A 22,275-nucleotide genomic window follows, 5' to 3' on the forward strand; every position below is an offset into this window, starting at 1 on the left:
ATGTATTTTATACTTCGGTATTTGAAACTTTCTTTGATATAGCCTGTTTCTCTTATTCCATTCTACTTTCATCTTGTGAATTGCCTTATTCCATTTTTCACTCAGATTAACCTTATCCTGCAAGAGTTCCTGTTCAGTTAAACTCCAATTATTTATGAGAGGATCTAAGGGAGCTCTACCCACGAATAATTCAAATGGAGTAAGATTAAGGGCTTGATGCCAAATAGTATTAAGTCCAAGTTGAATATAATATAAATATTTGAACCATGAATTGTGATCATCATAGCAAAAACATCTCAAAGAAGTTTTCAGATTCTTGATAATTCTTTCAGCTAAATTTGCACGAGGATTATAAGCACTGATAGTGATATGTCTTATACCATTGCCATATAAGAATCCTGCAAAATATTCTGATGTAAAGTAACTTGCATTATCGGTGGTTATTTCAGCACACCATCCAAATTGCAGAAAATATCTTAACAGATAATCAGCTATGATCTTTGAGGTAAGGTTTCGTATGGGTTGAAACCAAACGAAACGAGTTGCGCAATCTACAACTACTAGAATGTATTTATACCCATGGGATTGAGGCAAAACTCCCACAATATCACAGCAAATACGCTGTAAAGGCTTCTTAATAACTTCCGAAGTTAATACATTTGCAGGAGATATGTTAGTGTATTTTGCCTTTTGACAAATTTGACATGACATTACCTTTTGTTTAACATAATTTAACATGTTGTCCCAAGTATAAAATCTTTGCAGTTTCTTCAGTGTTCGGGACCAATTACTATGTATTCCTCCTAATGCATTTGTATGATAGAAATCAACCAATGCTTTAATCATTAGTTTTGGAACAAGAACTTTAAATGGCATATTTTTGTTTTTTGTTTTCTTAAAGACTATACCATGTTTCTCAATACAATTTGGAACTTTAAATTTTTGAACCTGTATCTTGTGCAATATCTCAGCTATTTCAGGGTCTCCTTTTTGTTCTTGACGAATATTGTCAATTAGTATACTATTATTCCAAAGTGACAAATATGTTGAAGGAATTTCTTTTTCATATAATTCATCACTCTCAAAGTCACGTTGATCATATAGACGACTTAAAAAGTCACCAACTAAATTGCGACTAGAAGATATATGGATCAAATCAAATTTAAATTCAGATATAAATTCTGCCCACCTGGCGAATTTGGAGAATTTTTGGGCTTTTCTTAACATATGAAATAATGCCATATTATCTACTCTTAGTACAAATTTTTTATGTTTTAGGTAATATGAAAATTTCTCTAAGCAAAGTACAAGAGATTTTAATTAATGCTCATAAATTGTTCTGTTTTTGGAACTTTCTGGTATCTTTTTAGAGAAAAATGCAACTGGTTGGAGTATCCCATCATCATCTGGTTGCATCAAACATCCCCCATAACTCTTAAGAGACGCATCAGTATCTAATACAAACGTTCTTTCAAAATCTGGAAGGGACAAAATGGCATTTTCCATAAATAACCTTTTAATTTGGTTGAAACTATCTTCGTGAATCGTTTCCCATTGGAACGGTGTTTTTGGCGAACTAAGCTCGTACAGTGGTGTTGCTATTTCAGCGAACCCTGGGAGCCATGTATGAAAAAAAATTGAAAAATCCCAGACAACGTCGCAATGCACGTAAATTTTTGGGACGTGGTAAATTCTTAATTATTTCTATCCTTTCAGGGTCTATTTCTATTTTGTGATCTTTAATTAAGAAACCAATAAATTTAATTTCTTTAGTCATAAAGGTACTTTTCTTTTTTGAAACTGTCACCCCGAATTTTTTCAAACGTTCAAACACAGTACGTAGGTCACGTAAATGTGTGTCAAAATCCTTACTTATGACAATAATATCGTCAGCATAATATTCTAGGCACTTGCCTCGCAAATCTCCTAACATACATTCCATCATTCTTGCGAGACAAGCTGTACCAATGGTCATACCAAATGGAACCCGACACTATCTTAATTGTTGCGTTGGCGTAAGGAAAGCAGTAAGATCTCTACTTTTTTCGTCTAATAAGACCTGGTGAAAAGCTTTTCTGACGTCGAGAACCGAATAGACGTTTCCCCGAGAGAGATACGAAAGAGATTCTTGCATAGGTTGTGTTGGGTATGAATCATACATGATCTTTTTATTCAGTTCAGAATAATCTACTACTAATCGTTTATTGGAACCTTTCCCCTTAATTATTAATGCAGGGCTCGCATAAGGAGAATTACACGGTTCAACGAGCTTTGCGTCTAATAATTCTTGAACGGCATCGTCTATTTCTTTTTGTTTCTCCTTCGGTGCATAATAAGGAGGTTTACGCACAGGAATAGTGTCTGTAACATGAATCGTATATTTCCAACCATTGAAACATCCTACATTTTCAGTCACTACCGTATTATAACAATGTAACAACTCACCAAGTTGTTCTTTCCAGTAGTCCTCATCCTGATTTGTTTGGAGTTTGGTGCTGCCTACGTCACATCGTACTCCTGACTCAGTCTCGAAGTTGAAATTTGCCTGCCCAGGTGTTGTAGCTCGCTGAAAACGAAAGTTTGCCCGGTGCATGTTTGGCTGTCTTCTTCTTCTTCCACCACCTGTTCCGTATCGTTGCCCCGATGGAGTTGACCTTGGAGGCGTAGCAGGCCTCCCGCACAGGTGCAAAAATCCGAACAAGGTTAATTTCGGAATTCATTTGTTCGTGCATGAATTAACCAGCTACCAGACGGCACCACCATCGATGTTAAATCCTAATTTTCTCATTAAAAATTTAGTTTATGTATCTATTAATCAATGATGATCACTTGTACGTGATTTTGTATTTTATTAAATGCCTTTCCCTTCTTAAACATGTATAAGAAAAATCGTATTTTTAAAGTCACTAGTTCTACATGACGTAACATCGTTCCATATGATCTGTCATGGACGTACACTAACTATTTTAATAAGGATGTAGAAGAACAAAAAATAAAAACAATGGCTTATTGTGCAGATTTTTATTGTAAAAACTGTCAGAAGAGGAATCCAGAGCTGTGTGTCCTGTCATATCCTGAAAGGTTAGTTATTTATGAATTCTGTTCGTTCTTTATGTAAAAATAATTTCCATAAAGTTAGTTTCCACGGCGAATAATTCCTAGCATGTCTTAGTATTCTGTATTTTGCTTCATTTAAATAAAAGGACATGTGTTAAAAAAAACGTCTGAAAGATTAAAGGTTCGATTTTGTAACTTAATGTTATTTATAAGTTACACAGGAGGATAGGAAGCCAATGAAAATAGTAGGAATGAAGTAGTTTGTTTGAAGTTCGGAAAAGCTCATTTGTGCATGTTATAATGCAGAAAGTTGCAAGTTATCGCGCTCCTATTCGCTTCTGCATGAAGTTTATTTCTTCTATCATTTAAAACTTTGTCAACATGTACAGGAGATGAAAAAAGCGTGTAAATATTAAAGCAATGAAACCTAAGGTCACGGTTCCTATCGTTCTATGATTTTTTTTAAAAAATCTCTTAGCAGGAAGACTAATTATAGTAGAATTTTAGCAATCATTGTCACACGAAATTTGAACCTTTCTTAAAGTAATTAGCACTCTTTGGATTTTTTTTAAAAAAATATTTATGTTGAAAAAACAACTTAAAAATTACCTTACGTAAGCTTGCACGCTTCCCAAGGACAATGTATTTTCCATTGACAAGGGACTGTAAGTACCGTAGAGTAGTGGGAATTAATGTAGAAGTAAATCGGAACCTTAGTAAAATGAATTTAGGTAATTGATTTATAATGTTAAGAGAACCAAACCTGGCCTGCCTAACCTAACTACGAAAGCATACATTGAACCAAATCATAAGTAATCACTAGTTTTGGAAACGAAATGAGTGTAACTAACCTACATGTGCAATATATGCAAAATATTTTACGAACATTTACACATGTGTTACTGTAAAGAAAAATCCTTTCTCACTGGTGCCACGGGAGGAAGATTTTGTGTTTCAAATCGCATTTTAATCTATGTGCTTTAATCCAACCCTACAGAATTATGGATGTTACTCCTATTATTAATAATAATATATTTTGTTGATGGAATCATCTAATTATACCTGTAGTTAATATTATTGCTGTAATAGCTCTTGTTGTTGGTCATTGGCTTTGATCTACTAGATGGTATGGGTGATTTTGATTTGTTGACATATTTCCTGTCCTGGTATCTTCTTCAGAAATATGTTGTGTCATAACATTTTTCTTGATTCCATGATCCATTTAATGACAAAAATTGCATTGTTAGCCAGTTGTAGGTTAGGCAGTAAGCTTCAGGGACTCTTTCTAAAAGATAATGTGGTAAAACTTTGCTTCATATGTTAGGAAGTTTAGTGCAATATCTATAATATTTTTTATTTGCATTACCACACACTGTATGGTGCCATAAAAAGTAGTTACGATGAGAAATAATGTGAAAATTGAGTAAAAATAAATCAATTGAATGGTGATCAGCTCATAAGATTTTGCGCAATTGTTGAAGGAGCTATCATAGAATGGACCCTTATACATTTGACACTACTTTATTCAACAGATACAGATAGTGATCTAATGCATATTCATTTTCAGTAACTTTTCTTTGTGTTGACACGCTTTGACCTTAGCTCACTAACAACTCTTGCATCTTGGAATTTATCTTTTTTGAGTGACATAAAATGCAGAATGCTTTGTCTTGTATAGTTATATGTTTCTAAAATATTTTTTCGTCTTTTATTTTTCTCGTAGAGCTGAGATATAGTTGGAGAAAATATGGCGAAAGGACTTGAGGCACAAAACATACAAAAGTTACAGAGTTTGTGGAGACAATTTTTCAGAGAAAATGTTTATGAATTCTAATAGAAATAAGTTAGTGCATGATGCATACCCAGATGTAGAACCAAGTAAGTATATTGCATTTCTTATGGAATAACATTGTCATCAGTTATGTGGCTCATGCATAAGAAATTGTATTTTCCCTTTTCTGCATTAAAAAAATATATGCTTTAGAGATAAATTTTGCTTAAAGTACATAACACCTGACAACACGATACATTGCTTGAGGATGTTAGAAACAAATGTATTTAATGTTTCACTAAATATTCCAAGCAGGATGGATGAAAAAGATATGATTTTCAGCTAAACAGTCCTGTAAAATATTTGAAAAGTTTGATTAAAGGAAATAAAATGCACATATTTTTCTGTTTGAGACTGTACATATGTGAACCTACTATGGAAATGTTTGTTGAGTGTGTTAATGATGCTTTAATAATTTCAGTAACTTGTATTCCAGTGAAAGTCTGTAGGACCTCAAAGAGATTATGCAAAATATATTAATTACTAGTGATTCAATAAATATATATATACACCTGAATAACAACGTGTTTGTTTATTTTCCCTTACATTTGTTATTAGCAATAGACTATAATGTTTTACATTTCCACAGTATGAGTATTAAATCATTAAGAGTAATGTACTTACTCTGAAACTGTTCTCTTCTTCTGGAGTATTTCAACATGTAAATTCATTCTTGGTGAAGTATAACATGTTACCGTAGTGAGTGTCCGACCAAGAAACCTATCAGTATGACACAATGGTTTGTCTAATGGAATTGCATTAACAATATTATGATAATATTCAATACAGTGGAAATTATTTGATGTAGGGTTTTAAGGATTTCTTATAGTATTTTACTTTATATTCCATATGTTTAATGCTAACAATATAATTTATATGTGTAATTGGAAGTAAGATGCTTGAAATAAATTTTGGGACTTGTAGGCATAATGACCATATTGGGCCATTCAATGTATGTGAGGAAGAATCCTCTTATCTAATATCCTCACGTGAGTTTGAACTGTTCTCTTAGGTCTACTTTATGCACAGAAAGGCTAATTTGGTTGAAACTACCGTTTAAAGTGGGATCCGAAACACTATGGGTCTCCACTGGGTATCGAACCCATACCTGAGTTAAAAAATGGGTGTGAAGAGCCCCTTGAGAAAGGTTGAAAGTGAAATGTTATAAAGACTTGCAAACAATATACACAAAATTACGAACTTCCTCAGAGACAGTATAAGAGCCCAGCTCTTTTCAAAAAGGTAATGACATTTCTTAAAGTGCTTTCATTATCTCCCAACCTGGTCAATAATTGGTAAGATCAAAAGTTTCAGGAAAGTATAATCTACACATTAGGTAGGAATAAGCCAATCACTTAACATTTAGACATGACACATTGGATGGTCTAGCCCTTGCAGCAAATCATCATGAGTGAGACACCTATGTTCAATACGAGGCCAAGTTAAATTTACTTCTTGATGGAAGGTATGATATGAGAAACATGCACCAATGATCGACCTGATAGTGTGAAGCTTGAAAGAATGATTATTTATTAACTCTTTATGTTCACTTTCTTTTAGACTGACTAGAAACATGTGTGACATTATTTAGAAGTAGCAGGGATTTTGTCAATATGGCATTCACTATGAGTGAAATGTTGCTGTTCATTGGTTCATTTCCAAGTGGCATATGTCACATGTCACTTTGGTGTGAAATCTCTCTAAATTGCAAAAAATACTGTTGGTTTCTTTGTCATCAGCTGGAAATTTGCAAATTTCTTTTCTTTTATAATTAGCTTTAAAAAATTCATGTGCAATATTTATTCTGAATGCATGGAGTGTATCATCTTCAGTACTGTATTAAGTATATGAATATATAAAATACATATCTGTGCAGGATAAGATCTTTCAGTGGTGTATTTTTAATTCCATTGTGTGTGTGTTTAGGAGTGGGGGGCTGGGAGTGTGCTTATCTAGCGTGATCCTACATACTCAATGACTGCTTTGTTTTTTATTCTAAGACATTCATATTTCGAGTCCAGATTTTTGTGTAACTATGAAATATATGTAATGCCATATGATGAAATTGTAGTCAATATGTAGAGTGGTTCCAGTAAGAAACTTCGAACATGTATGTATGACATACTTCTACTCCCATTCTAGATTAAAAATTAGGGATTTTTGACAAATACTAAAATGAAAAAGCATGCAGTGATTAGTTAATAATATATCTTACAAACATTCACACGTTTTTAGAAATGGGTTGAAATTACTCTCATGCAAACCAGAAAAGTGAAATTTTATACAACTTCGATTGATTGATTGATTTGGTGTTTTAAGTCAATTTTATTCACAGTAAGGCCAATCGGGACTGGAACTACAGTCTAAAGTGGGATCCGAACCACTATGCGTCTCCATATAGGTACAACTTCGAGATGAGGTGGTTGCTATATAGGCATTCTAGGTTAACTTGTGTAAGGTGTGGCCTTTTCTTACTCTATTTTCCTATAACTATTCATTATCACCATTATAGTAGTTTTTACAGAGAAATAGACTGATAGAATTAAAACAATTAAAATTTTATTCCAGAAATTATTCTGTTTGATAACTTCCCCAATGCGCTGTGTCACTCATAACTATTATTTTATTCTATTCTCTCATGGCAGATGGCACTGAACTAGTTTCTATGTCGTATTGTCCAAAATACTATTTCATCTACAGAACACTGAATGTAAGTTGTGATAGAAATGAACTGTAGTGTAAAATATTTACTTTCATCTACAGCATAACATAAGCCATGGTTCTACAGAATAGTTTCTCAACCTATAGGGTGCGACCAACTCCTGGGTCCTGAGGGGACTTTTGGTGGGTTCGGAAGTTGGGCTCGAAACTTTAACTGGGTCTTAAAAACCTATTACATTAAATTACTTAGATATATTGTTTTAACAATTTAAATTCAGGACGTGTTGTTGATAAAGAGCAAATACATGATCATAAACTGGGTTCACACCCCTACAAAGTAATTTCGCTGGTGTCCATCTCATGGGTCCCATGAAGTGTAATATCCTTCAAGGTGGGTCCCCGACTGAAAAAGGTTGAGATCCACTGCTCTACAGCCCTGGAAGGGCCTTGCCTTATCTCATGACTGCCAGTCTGCCTCCCACAACCCTACCTAGAGGTGTGGATATCTTCAACCAGTAATGGGGTGACGTGGGGTCAACACATCGAACCCTCAGCTGTTATAGGAGATTTCCCAGACTGGGTTACGCTACTCAATTGTAGGTCCCCAATTTCCTCAGGATGGTGGGTTGCCAACAGTCCTATACACAGGCTGAAGACCCAGAGACTGAACCCAGGTGGACTCAAACCCATAAGAAAAAACTGTGTGATGAAAGTCCAGTTAATACACATTTTAAGTTTGGAAAACAAGTACTAGCTATATGTACATATCTTTTATTTCAGTATATTTCATACCTACAAGCCCCCAGCCTAATTGTAATGGTTTCGTTAGATTAATAGCGCTAATGTTTCATCAGTAGTTTTTAATAATACGTTTTATGTTTTATTCTTATTTGCTGAGACAAAACCTTCGAATCCTGTCATTTGTTTCCCTGGCATTTTCGGCATCAAATCCCCCCCCCCCCCCTCAGGGTACTCCACTGATATCAATTGCAGAGAAAGTGAATGCATTTGTCTTTCGTTTTACGAGGCCATAGACAGATGAATGGAATTTTCTACGTTCGCAAATCAGAAGTGTCTACATCTTGCGATTGAATATGGTACACAAGGGAGAAAATTACAGCCGATCCCCCTATAATACTAGACAATCAGTGACGGCACCAGAAACAGTTTCTGATATTAAGTGTGCTGTATCCTGCAGATTGTCACCCATGTTAAACTGTGCAGCAATTGTTGTGAAGAGAAAGAGACAATTTGGGAAATGTTGCAACATGGCTCGAGTACCCTTTAGAACACTTTGGGTAGCGCAATGATCCGCTCACCCCACCCTTCCATTCCTGCTTTTATTTTCTGCTAATAATTCGGACATATCTCGTAAGGTCGTAGTATTATTTTATTTAAGTTCATAAAAATATTCTACAAGGATAAATACCATTGTTCAGTTAATGCAGGGGTCCTGGATTCGAATCCCTGTTAGAGTTTTCTTTGTGTCATCAATTTTTCATGGCATCGTGGCGATTAGCCTAATATTGGAAAAACGAGACGCTAAATAAACACCGACGAGGGAGGGGTAAAAAGCATTGATCTACGAACAAAGTAATCGCCGTAGAGTTTACACAAGATAAAATCGCGATTTGCCAAAAATGTCAGAAAAGCAACGCATAATAGGGAGAATACGAAATAAAAATACTTATTACCACAGATAATACACGGACCATTTTTCATGCACAACGGAATGATTTACGTGCTGGAATTTCAGGAATTTGAAATTATTTTCGTATGTTGTGCTTCTGGGCTACTTATTCTGTATATCTCGTAACTTAGATGTAGAAATCATTCAAACGTAACGTGCATTAACTGAACAATGGTATTTATGCTTGTAGAACATTTTTATGCACTTATATAAAATAATTAATTCGACCTTACGAGATATGTCCCGAATTATTAGCAGAAAATAAAAGCAGGAATGGAAGGGTGGGGTGAGCGGATCATTGCGCTGAGACGAATTCAACTGTCACTGCCAAGAGTAAGATATGATTGGCGGAGAGGTTGCTATGACAACGCTTTACGTTTCGAAACAGCCGTAGGGTGGCTCCACATGTCCGGTTTGGTATACGCACAGATTACAAAGGAGAGATAGGAAGTAAGCGATCTTATTAATCTGTGGGCGTAGTACACGGGACTTCCTGCTGCCTGGAATATTGCTGTGGATAACTTGTCTGTAACGAATTAAAGTCTGTAAACAAACTGTTCAAATGCCATTTTATCGGTATTTTCACTTTCGCGTACGGAACCGTAACGCACTTTTGTTGAAAGTCAAGAAGAAGATTATTGTTTGTCATAAAGTTTACACCAAGCACTATGTCCACTGGAAGGTTTTCATATAAATATGCCCATATAGGCCAAGTCAATGTGTCAAGCTGTACAGTGAATTGCACTACCTTTTTAAGGATAACGTTCTGTTCTCCTTGTGGTATTTTTAAATAACAATCTTGAACATTAACTGGACACTTTGAACGTAACAAATTAAATGTTTTATTACTAATTAAGTTTTCTGTGCTTCCGGTATCAAGACATGCTTTAACATTTATCACTTTGTTTAATGTACTATCTACAAAAACTGCAGTGGCTTTTTCACTTTTTTCTGGTGTTTCTTGAACACGCAAATTTTGTAGCAAGTTAGCATTACGCGAACCGTAATTACACTTTTGTGAGGCTGTATGTCTTGTACCACACTTATGACAGAATTTGGGGATATTTTCCTTAAAATAAGTTACATTCCTTTCTTCGTCTTTTCCCTTTTGTTGTGAACTTCGGTAAAAGTCACATTTTACCGTGAGGTGCTTTTGTAGTTTTTCGAGTATTATCTCGAATTGAGCATAAGTTTTTGGAATTTCTAGAAACAATAATCTTTCTGATACATTTGGGAGTAGCCTGTCGATCACAAGTGCGATGAACTGAGATTCTGTCCAATTCACTTGTAGTAACAATGCACACCGCTTTCTATCTAAGAAAAATTGGAGTGGGGATTCCTGCACTGACTGCTTGCATAGCACATATTTCTGGATAATCTCATCCCTGCCCAATGAGGTCACAAAAACGTCTAATATCTCAGTTACTAAATGTTGCCATTGCACACCTTCTCGAAGATGCTGCAACCACTTAGGCACTAAACGTTCGTGTACTTTGTCTAGTAATGAAACAAGAACATCGTGTATAGTGAAAATTTTAAGTTCTAGAATTTTCTGAATTTCTAGCAAGAAACCAAATATAGATATAGCATCACAATTAATCAAGCGAGGAATTTTCTGTAAGAGATTCTGCATAGAGCTAGATGCTGCCTGCGCTGATATTTTAGATAGTTCTGGTCCCTTGAATATGGTCCCTGTATTCACAACAGACGTGACATTTTCTTGATGAGAAATGGGTTGAAAGTTAATCAAATCTCCCCCACTCGAGTTACCACGGTTTACACACGTGAACTCCATTGCAGATAAAGGATTTAGTTCATTATGTAACGTAGATCTTCTAGTTGAAGACATTCCGGCGAAGTGAATTCCTTGTGGAGTATCTAGTACCCCCGTCTCATCTACAGTTACAAATGGGTTTAACTGGTAGTGCGCCATTTGACAGAAGTTTTAACTGCCCCATACAATTCGACAGAGAACCATGCTCTGCATCTGTATGCACGTTAAACTGGATTGTTTAATGCATACAAACCTTTAGAAAGCGCGCAGTGGAAATTTCCGCCTTATAGGTCTACTTATTTTGCTATGGGGCAGCTATGCTATTAGAAAGTACAGATCAAACACCTTTTCCAAAATATGCGAGTTTATTCATATTCACATAATGTGCAAGCACCATTAGTCTACATGAAGAAAGATTTTCGATGTTAAACTCGCTGAACTAAACATTTTTGTGTCGTATCACTTGTGCCAGTTGGATGGATATTAATTGAACTAAATAATTAATAATGATGAATTAAATAGATTCCTTTACAGTTAAGTCAACTCCACGTAGTTTAACGGATGAGAAAGATGAACAAAATATAATTTGGGTGTGTGAGTGCCAATTCGAAACTTAAAAGTACTTATCCTTCTCCTCCCTTGTCGTGGTTTCTCGGACACCTTCCTAAGGTGTCTGTCTAGAGGAAAAACTACTTCCTCTCCCTGGGTCAGAATCCAAAATGCGCTGCCTGAAGGGTTGCGACTTCGCACCAAGGTTTCCTTGTTACGTCATTGCGTAACCGATGCTATTGCTCTCTGGTGGCAAAATTAAGAAATTATCTGGCACACAAATAAACAAAATGACTGCTCCGCGCGCACTACGGTCCATAGACCGTGTTACATACTTGCACGGATGATGGAAAGGAACAAACCCAATAAAATGAGATAGAGAATCCTGGTCTCGGAAATGTTTTAGTCAAGAGTTACAAGCCAAAACCTTCAAAGGGCAGGCAACCACGCAATTTCAAAAAACTTAAACCGTAAAAACCACGGTGAAATCAACAACAATGTATTTAAAAAAAGACGTAACAAGAGTTTGAACTGCCACAAACAACTATCTGGAGTTGCAAATACTCTAACCGCTGACACCGCTCGAAATTCCGCCATGTTGCATTGTATGCTTCTAGCTGCAAGGTGCGGATTCAGAGATATGCGGGACTGCTGATGCTAATACGTCATTTAATTGTAGTATTTTTTTTCATTTAACATTTGCAATACAGTAAGCAGTGACATGTTCAGAAAGGGTGAGTCATAGATCTTTAAGCAATATGAAAAGTGTAGTTCTCCCGGTGTTAAATCATTTTTGGCAACAAATAAAGTGTGTATCATAAAGATTGGCTTTTTTAAATGCAACGAAACTAACGCTACGCCTTATTTTTTAAAACGTACAAACCTACCAACAAGAGTTTTACACATTGCCATTTGCAAAGTATGCAGAGTCAAGTTCATGTTTTGAAAATTGCAGTACATGCAACAGGTGACCACCACTTCGTCGTTGACACTCGGACAATCTGCGACGGAAATAGTCCATGGCACGTTTCAACATCTGAAACCTGTCACTTTCTGCTTCAATGCACTTCAAAGCTTCAGAGTTATTCACCCACAAGCTGATTGCATTGGCCAATGGAATACGATCATGTCTCCTGAGATATAAAGGTTTATTCCTCCGTCATCCACGTCTTCATTGTAACACAAATGTCGCGCGCGATCGTGAATTATGATACTCTAACGATAGTTGGGTACTGCTTCAAAGACATTGACAAATATTAATGAAATAACTATTTATATTTCTGGCAATTCAGGACATACTAATTTTACCCCTTTTCCCACTCGAGTTTAATACAAGGATACCTCCGCAAATATCGAATGAAAAGTTCTCATTATGTGTCATTTTCAATTAAATGTTTTCGCGAAGTCGTACTACCTTCGTTTTCTTTGTTACAAACAAGTATTGTTTGCACATTACATATAGGAGGAGAGTTGCATCTACATTTCACATTGGTCAGCTCCTTCTACTTACTTTTAGGAGCGAAAGCTTGTAGTGTAGTGCTTACCGTTCAGGACTGTCAATCTGATGGTCGTAGGTTCAAACCCTTTCGGTGGCAGAAAAATTTTCCCATTGTGTTCAATGTCCACGCCGTGTGACACTGAATGATTCAGTTTGGAATTAACGATGGGGGAGGGGAAATATTAAATTACAAAATTTCCATTTCAACGAACCGAGAAGTGGACAAAACTTGGATATTTCTTATAAATATTAAAATTACATTCATATTTTTAGTGATATAAGTAGTGGTAGTGGGGGGTTTCACAAACCTCTATTGGGGCTCGGTGGGGCTCGCCTTAATGGACTTGTCTCGTAAGGCATGAGCCCCCTGAAGCTGGCAGTGTTGCCAGCTGCTTACTCGAAAAAATTACCAAGAGTTTTTTTGGGTCTAACGTAGCCTCAAGCAAGGAGCTGGCAATCTTGCTTGAGGCTCGCCTTAATAGATTTTTCTCGTAAGGCATAAGCTTTATTTTCTTGCAGTGTTGCTAATATTTTACTCGAAAAAATCACCAAGGTTTTTTTGGGGGGGGTAAACCTAGCCTAAAACAAGGAGCTGGCAATCTTGCTTGAGGCTTGGCTTACAGTGCATAAAGCAAGGAGCTGGCAATCTTGCTTGAGGCTTGTCTTACAGTGCATAAAGCAAGGTTGCCAACCTACTGGTATTTTTGCCATAATTTTTTACAAAAAAAAGAGAGGAGAGAGAGAGGGAAGAGTTAAACAACCGACAAGTACCAACACCCATCTACAGCTTTTTTTTGTCTAACCTAACCTAAAGCAAGGAGCTGGCAATTTTACTTAAGACTTGCCTTACAGTGCATAAAGCACTGGTATTTTTTCCATGGCTTTTTACAAAAAAAGAGAGGAGAGAGAGAGAGAGAAGAGTTAAACAACCGACAGCTGCCAACACCCACCCTAACCTAACCTAACCTAACCTAACCTAGCCTAACCTAACCTAACCTAACCTAGCCTAACCTAACCTAACCTAACCTAACCTAACCTAACCTACTCTAACCTAACCTACTCTAACCTAACCTAACCTAACCTAACCTACTCTAACCTAACCTACTCTAACCTAACCTAACCTAACCTAACCTAACCTAACCTACTCTAACCTAACCTACTCCAACCTAACCTAACCTAACCTAACCTAACCTACTCTAACCTAACCTACTCCAACCTAACCTAACCTAACCTAACCTACTCCAACCTAACCTAACTTAACCTAACCTAACCTAACCTAACCTAAAGCAAGGAGCTGGCAACCTTGCTTGAGGCTTGCCTTACAGTGCATAAAGCAAGGTTGCCAACCTACTGGTACTTTTGCCATGGCTTTTTACAAAAAAAAAGAGAGGAGAGAGAGAGAGAAGAGTTAAACAACCGACAGCCCACCTACAGTTTTTTTTGTCTAACCTAACCTAAAGCAAGAAGCTGGCAACTTTGCTTGAGGCTTGTGTTACAGTGCATAAAGCAATTTTTGCCAACCTACATATACTAAACAAGAAGATAGGTTAGGTTAGGTTAGGTTAGGTTAGGTTAGGTTAGGCAACAAACATATATACTGCCGTAAAAGAGAGGGAGATATGGGTGGATGGTAATATAGTATGCGTGTGCGTGTGTGCGTATAATATGTAGCATTATTAACTAGAGTGTGTTGGCAATTTACTTGCAACTAAAAAAAATAGAGATGCTAATTTTGCTGTAAGATAAAGAGAGAGAGATTTATGGCTGGCAACAGTGGTGAGCGATGTCCTCCCTCTTCTGTGCAATATGACATTATGATGTTACTGTAGTTTTTGACGAGGATTACGAGTTAACTAAAAAACCTGCAACTAGAGAGAGTTGCCAGCACACACACGCTGTTGTAAGAGAGAGATGGGTGGCAGCATTTCTGGCATTTCAGCAGGTCTGGCAACTGTTGAGAAATAGTGACGTTAGTTAACAGCATTGGTAGCAGTGATGCGATGCGATGCATTAACTTGTGAATTTTCGAACTCGTAAAATGATGTGGCTGAAATATAGAGGGAAGAATGGCTATTCACAGTGGCGGATGTACTTCCTGTTTTTTCAAAAGCTAACAATAATGATGGAATTTCATGCTGACGCATTTATTTCGTTCAAAAATTCGTGTTCAGCATAGATAATGCTATGTAATTTTCACATCAGCTCAGCCAACTGTTGAGAAATAATGACGTTAGGTAACAGCATTGGTGGGGGTGACGTGATGAATTTACGAAAATAGGAAAAATGACAGTGCTAAAAATTGAAGTATAGAACTATTTTCTAGAGCATACACATGATGCTTAGGTTACAACAGCTGTTAACATCAGGTCTGGCAACTGTTGAGAAATAGTGACGTCAGTTAACAGCATTGGTAGCAGTGATGCGATGCGATGCATTAACTTGTGAATTTTCGAACTTGTAAAATGATGTGGCTGAAATATAGGGGGAAGAATGTTCTAGACTGGATTTCTACTAGTCCACGTTGTTAACCTACATATTACTCCTCGACTAATAAACTAGAAGCTCGAGGGGGCATCAGGTCTTATTTTTTATTGTGAGCTGCAAGAAGAACATTGTGATTGTGATTGAAATTAACTAACGTGAGTAAATTTGTTTGTTAGCTTGCATGAGTTGGCTTTGTGTTATATAAATAGGGTAGTGTTGCTTCTGTGAGTTGATTCTGTAATAACCAAACAAATGTAAAGAAATTGTAGATAAAAAGTAAACAATTCTTAAGCATATTGTGGAAGGAATATATACATGCAAAGCACGCAAAAAGAAGAGAGAGAAAATATACAAGTTTTAAGTGTGTTGCATGTATCTCTTTTTTTTTCTTGCTTTTTTTTATATATATATTTATTACATATTACTATATACACCAAGCATATGCAAAATAGCAATATGCAGGGGTGTAAGAGAACGATTTTCTGGTAAGACGCCCAACAGTTAACCTCACTTCCACATAGTACACTCTGGACTGTAGAGTAACGAGGCTCTGGCGTCTGGCAGACCAGTATAATTTTGCGTGTGTTAGCCTGTTGTTGTTTTTTTTGTGCCTTTGATATTTAGTGGGGGGTACATAGTGTTTCGAATTTTATTATTATTTAGTTTTATACACAGAAAAGATATTAAACATAAAATTAAATAAAATAATATCTAATTATGTTTTTTTTATCACAACAAGCATTCACAAAAAAATAACAATAATGTTGTTTAAAGTTTTTTAACGTAATTGCTACGTAAACAAAATGGCCGACTTGCAATGAGTATGTCAAAGTTTTTTTAAGCCTAATTGCTACGTAAACAAAATGGCCGACTTGCAATGACCGTGTCAAATATGAATAGATTGAGAGATGGAAAGAGAAGTTAAATATGCTTAAATAAAGTGCTCCTCTGTGCATAGCACCATACCATAAAAACATATAGGAAGACTGCCATGTTTATGCATGAAACTTAAATATACATATAAAATTAAAATATTTGGTGCTGACCACATCACACATTACTGACTTTGCATTGTACTTTCCTATATTCACATATGCACAGTAAAACTAATCGGGACTAGGCCTACAGTTTTTTAAAATAGGATCCGAACCACTATGTACTTTTATCAGGTTCGAACCTAGGACCTCTTGATTACAAGGCAACAACACAACCACCGCACTTTCGAGCCCTAGTGAATATGTAGGAAAAAACAACGGTATATACATAATCCAAAATTGCGTGGTTCTAGGCCCCATAGGAACCGAGAAAATCAATGTCTTGGGAAAACGTCTTAAGATTTTTGTCTTAATCTTTAAGAAAGTCGACTTCCGGTCTGTCAAGATGTTACTTCCGGTCTGTCAAGAAAATTTTCTTAAGACAAAAATCTTAAGACGTTTTCCAAGACATTGATTTTCTCGGCTCCTAATTGAGCTAGGATGATGATTTTAGGTTTGTTGGATAGGATTTGACGAAAACTATACGACTAGCAAATAAAATCGATTCCACCCCCTCAAGTTTCGAAAATATAGACAATTTTTTTATTTTTTGAGAAACTTGATTTGCTGGCTTAGTTTTTACCCTATTTCGAAAATTTTAATGACATTTGATAAAAAATTGAATGTACTCTACAACCTATTGGAAACATAATGATTAGTGCTTACTGTTTTCGAGTTATTTTAAATTTAAATTTCAAGATGTAATTTCTAAGTTGTTTTGTAACTCGTAAACTATGGGTCGTAGAAAACCCATTCTTGTTTTATCTGCTATTGCCCGACAAATACTATAAACACAAATAATGTTTATTGTTTGATTTAAAAAAAATCGAAAATAACTTTGTTTTCTGAAAATAAAAAAAATGTGTGTATGGAAAAAAAAACAATAGAATATATATAAACAAGTATATTTTCATAGTTTCATACCTCTACTAGATTGGTGGAAAAATATACTAATAGGCAATAAAATCTGAAGAAGATTCGTGTCTAGCAAAAAATAAACTAAATAGAATTACACATGCATACAATATTTACTGTGCTTTTTTTTCTATCTACAATCATATTTTTCTTATATATTTTTTTAATTTTTTTTTTACAGGGTTTATTAAAGCACATATTTGAGGAAAACAAATTTTTTCTCGTAAGGCATTTTTTTTTGTAAATACTCTACCACCAACAGATCACATATAAATAAACATACCCCCCCAAAAAAATGCGCTCGATGAAAAGTTGCCCTGTGTGCAAAATAAGCATATCAAGCAAACATTTTGCAAGACATTGTCGTACCTGCGTGCCGGGCAAGCATTTGGCTGCTAAAAAATCATGTCCCAGGTGCGGTATACATATTACCATTAATAATTTAAAAAGGCATATAACATCATGCAAAATTGTCGTCGGAACACCTGTTCCACAACCGTCGACCAGCTCCACCAAGAGGAAGGCAGAAGCAGCCTCCATCAATGCACCATCCTCCAAACGTGTCAAGCCTGTGGCGAAAGCGAACCGGACTGCTTTCGAGCGTTTGTTGGAGGATTTTGTCATCACTTCGGAGGGCTTATGCGACGTGCGTAGCTTTTTGGAGGAGAAGCGAGCAGAGATAATTTCCATCCTCGGTGATGCGCTTGCAACGCACTCCACCAAATTCTACGCATCGCTACGTTGCCAGTACAAGAAGCCGTCCGATGAAATTTACAGCTTCTGCCACAACACCAAGGCGAAGACGCTGCATCTGGCGGATGTCGACAACCTCGAGGTCATCTACAACCAGTTTGCCGAGGAGCTGGTGGCAAAACAAGAAGAACATGAAGCTGAGGGCTCGGGGGGTTCGCTGTGTGGCGGGCCTCACGAACTGTGCGTCAAACTTTGCAAGTTCGTGCCTCTCTCCGCCTCCAGCTACGTCCCCTTACCACCTACCATTGTGGCAAAGAAGGCTGTCCTGAACATTCAGAACAGTGACGCCAAGTGCTTTCTCTGGTCGGTGCTTGCAGCGTTGCACCCTGTCGACTGGAAAAACCAACCACGCCGGGTTAACCACTACCTACCCTACGAGGCAGAACTGGAAGTTGCCATGGCTGGGATCGACTACCCGGTGGAGGTCCCGGATATTCGCAAGTTTGAGGCCCGTACACGCAACCCTCGGTTGGCCATCAACGTTTATGGCCTCACTGACGAAAATGTGGTGTACCCCATCCGGGTGAGCGACGTAGACGACGATGGTGCTCGAGAAATTCACCTTCTGCTCATCAAGGATGAGACCCATCACCACTACACCCTCATCCGTTCCATCTCTCGGTTGGTGTCGAGTCAAAAAAGCAAGCATCGTGATAGCATAGAAGTTTGTCGAAGGTGCTTGTCAACTTTTGATAATCGAGAACAGCAGGACTACCAGCGCATCAGAGGTCCCAACATCGCTGCAGAGAAGCTTGCTCGCCACAAGTTCTACTGTAGTAACAACGAGCCTGGGGTGGCAGTCTTGCCCAAACCTGGCACCGTGGAGCGTTTCCGCATGCACGGTGCTATGGTGGAGCATCCCGCTATCATCATCGCGGATTTCGAGGCCTTCCTCAAACCCCTGTCCACTTGCGATCCAGATCCCGAAGTTTCCTCCACCACCCCTTACCAACTCCACGAGGCATCCAGTTTCGCATACGTTGTGGTGCGACGTGACCAGCACATCGCCCCCGAGCCCTACGTGTACCGTGGTCCCGACGCAGCCAAACACTTCCTCGAGAGGATGGTTGTCGAGGCCAACGAGATAGGGAAGATACTGTTGGCCCCCAAGTCTACGCTCCCACTGTCCCCCGACGATCAACGTAGACACGACGAGGCCATCGCTTGCCCTGTCTGCGTCAAGAAGTACACCGCCAACAACCGTAAAGTCCAACACCACGATCACTTTAACGGTAGGTATGTTGGTCCTTGGTGCAACGATTGCAACCTCATGGCCCGGGACCCGCGATTTATCCCTGTGTTTTTTCACAATGGCTCGGGATACGACTTCCACCACCTCGTCAAGCATCTTGGGTACGACGACATGCGAATCAACGTCCTGGCGCAGAACGAGGAGCGTTATATTAGCTTGAGCAAGTGGGTGCGAATCCCAGGATCACGCTCTACCGTCGAGCTTCGCTTCCTCGACTCCCTGAGGTTCCTCCCGGCAAGCCTCGATGCTCTCGCAGGGAAGCTTAGCGACGAGCAAATGCTCATCACCTCAGCAAACTTTCCGAACTTGGACGCCGGCCTCTTCAAACGTAAGGGGGTCTATCCCTACGAATACATCACAGACCCTTCCAAGTTCGCGGAGACGTCGCTACCTCCCCAGGCGAAGTTCTACAGTCAGCTACGAGGCTCGAACATCACCGACGAAGAATATCACCATGCCCAGTCCATGTGGCGCGAGCTGGGCTGTCGAACTCTCGGGGACTACCACGACGCCTACCTCAGACTTGATGTGACGCTCCTCGCCGACGTGTTCCAGACGTTCCGTGCGACCGCAATGAAGATCTACCAGCTGGACCCCACCTACTTCTATAGTCTCCCCGGACTGGCGTGGTCAGCCATGTTTCTGATGACGAAGATCGAGCTGGAGCTTTTTTCCGATTATGACATGGTGCTGTTTGTGGAACGCGGCATCCGGGGTGGCATGGTCCAGGTGTCGCAACGGTACGCGCGCGCCAACAACCATCACATGGCTACTGGCTACGACCCCTCACAACCGTCCAGCTACATCATGCACACGGACGTGAATAACTTGTACGGACACTCCATGATGCAGCCACTCCTCTTTAGAGGGTTCGAGTGGGCCGACCCCTCCAACTTTAATATTGAAAGCTTCGACGATTCAGAACATGGGTTCTTCGCCGAGGTTGATCTGCAATTCTCCGAGAAGCTGCAGGATTTGTTCAACGATCTCTCCCCTGCACCCGAGATCAAGTGTCCACCCAATTCCAACCAGAAGAAGCTCATCATGGATTTCGAGCCCAAGAAGAATTACGTCCTACACTACCAGAATCTCCGGTGGTTGATGCAGCAAGGGGTCACGGTCGACGCAGTTCACCGCATCCTCAAGTTCGAGCATTCTCCGTGGTTGCGTCCATATATTGAAGTCAACACCAAACACCGCACCGCAGCCACGTCCGAGCTTGATAAGGATTTCTTCAAGCTTATGAACAATGCGGTGTTCGGGAAAACCATGGAGAATGTACGGAATCGTGTAGATGTGAGGCTAATATCAAACAAAGCACAATGTCGCAGGCTCGTAGCAAACCCGTTATTCAAATCGAGGACTATTTATAACGAACAGCTTGCTCTGGTGCATATGAGGAAGGGCGAGGTGAAGCTCAACAAGCCAATTTATGTTGGCGCCTCAGTATTAGACCTGAGCAAGCTGCACATGTTTCAAATATATTATGGGATACTACGCCAGCACTATAACGACAATATTAGCCTACTCTACACGGACACGGACAGTTTAATATATCAGGTTCGCACAGCCGACGCGTACAAGGATATGGCCACGGTTCCATCTTTGGTTGACCTCTTCGACACCTCAAACTATCCCCAGCCGAACCGATACGGCATCCTGGCTCGCAACAAGATGGTGGTCGGCAAACTCAAAGACGAGAAGAAAGGTGATTTAGGTCTCGAGGTTGCAGGTCCTTGCGCCAAAACCTATGCCATCAAAGCCGAGGGCAGCGTTACCAAGAAGGCCAAGGGTGTCGGCAGACAGGTGGTTCAGGAGAATCTCATATTCGACGACTTCTTCGACTGCGTCAAGACCAGGTCGCCGGTTCTAAGAGCAGAACAGCGCATCCAGAGCGTCGACCATGTGTTGACCACAAACAAAGTTAGAAAAATTGCGCTGGATCCAGATGACGATAAGAAGTGCATCCTCGAGTGTGGTATTCACGTATTGACGTGGTGGCACTATCGCTTAGCAAAAAGCAAAACCTGCAACATATGTCCATCTTCAACAGAAGATTCATAAAAACAAAACAAAACAAAAAAAAACACTTTGACTGTCATTACAAAAAACTTTGACTGTATTCTTAAATAACCAGCATGCCTATGAATTTGTTCGGTTTCAAAAAACAGATCATTATGGAAACCATACCAGATCATGAAGTCTTACCTTCCGTGTTACCTAAATTCAACGGTCTGTTGATCATTCACCTCAACAGCATTTGGACGAAACTGAATGACGATGTGGGCAAGATGTTTTATGTTTTTAATAACAATTTACATTTCTACGAAATTCCGATCGACGGGAAACTTCAAATCACCGTGAATCCGGTGAACGCAGGCGAAATCAAAATTTCTACCGGCAAGAACATTTTTCGAATCAAGCACGACAAGATGCTTTCTAACATTACGTACGATGTGTCTGCCGGAGATTACCTGTACGTGGAACTCCTCGGAGATTACGACAAACTCATTCCTCTCTTTGTAGAATTACGAATCGTCTATCCTATTATAAATAACCGTTAACCAAAAATGCCTAACGACATTTTCGGCAACACCAAGCGTGTAGACCATGCAGAAGAGATTCTCATGTTGGACATTCGAGTTAAGAAGTTGAGGACCGATTTGATCGCTTTGCAGGAGACCTTAAACAAAAGTTTAGAGTCGGAAATCGCTACGCTCCAAACGCAATGTCTCGACCCCATTCTGAAAATCGATTCCGAACTGAAGACGCTGATA

This window comes from Lepisma saccharinum, chromosome 22 (assembly GCF_977018435.1).
Source record: "Lepisma saccharinum chromosome 22, izLepSacc3.1, whole genome shotgun sequence".
Classification (NCBI taxonomy): Eukaryota; Metazoa; Arthropoda; class Insecta; order Zygentoma; family Lepismatidae; genus Lepisma; species Lepisma saccharinum.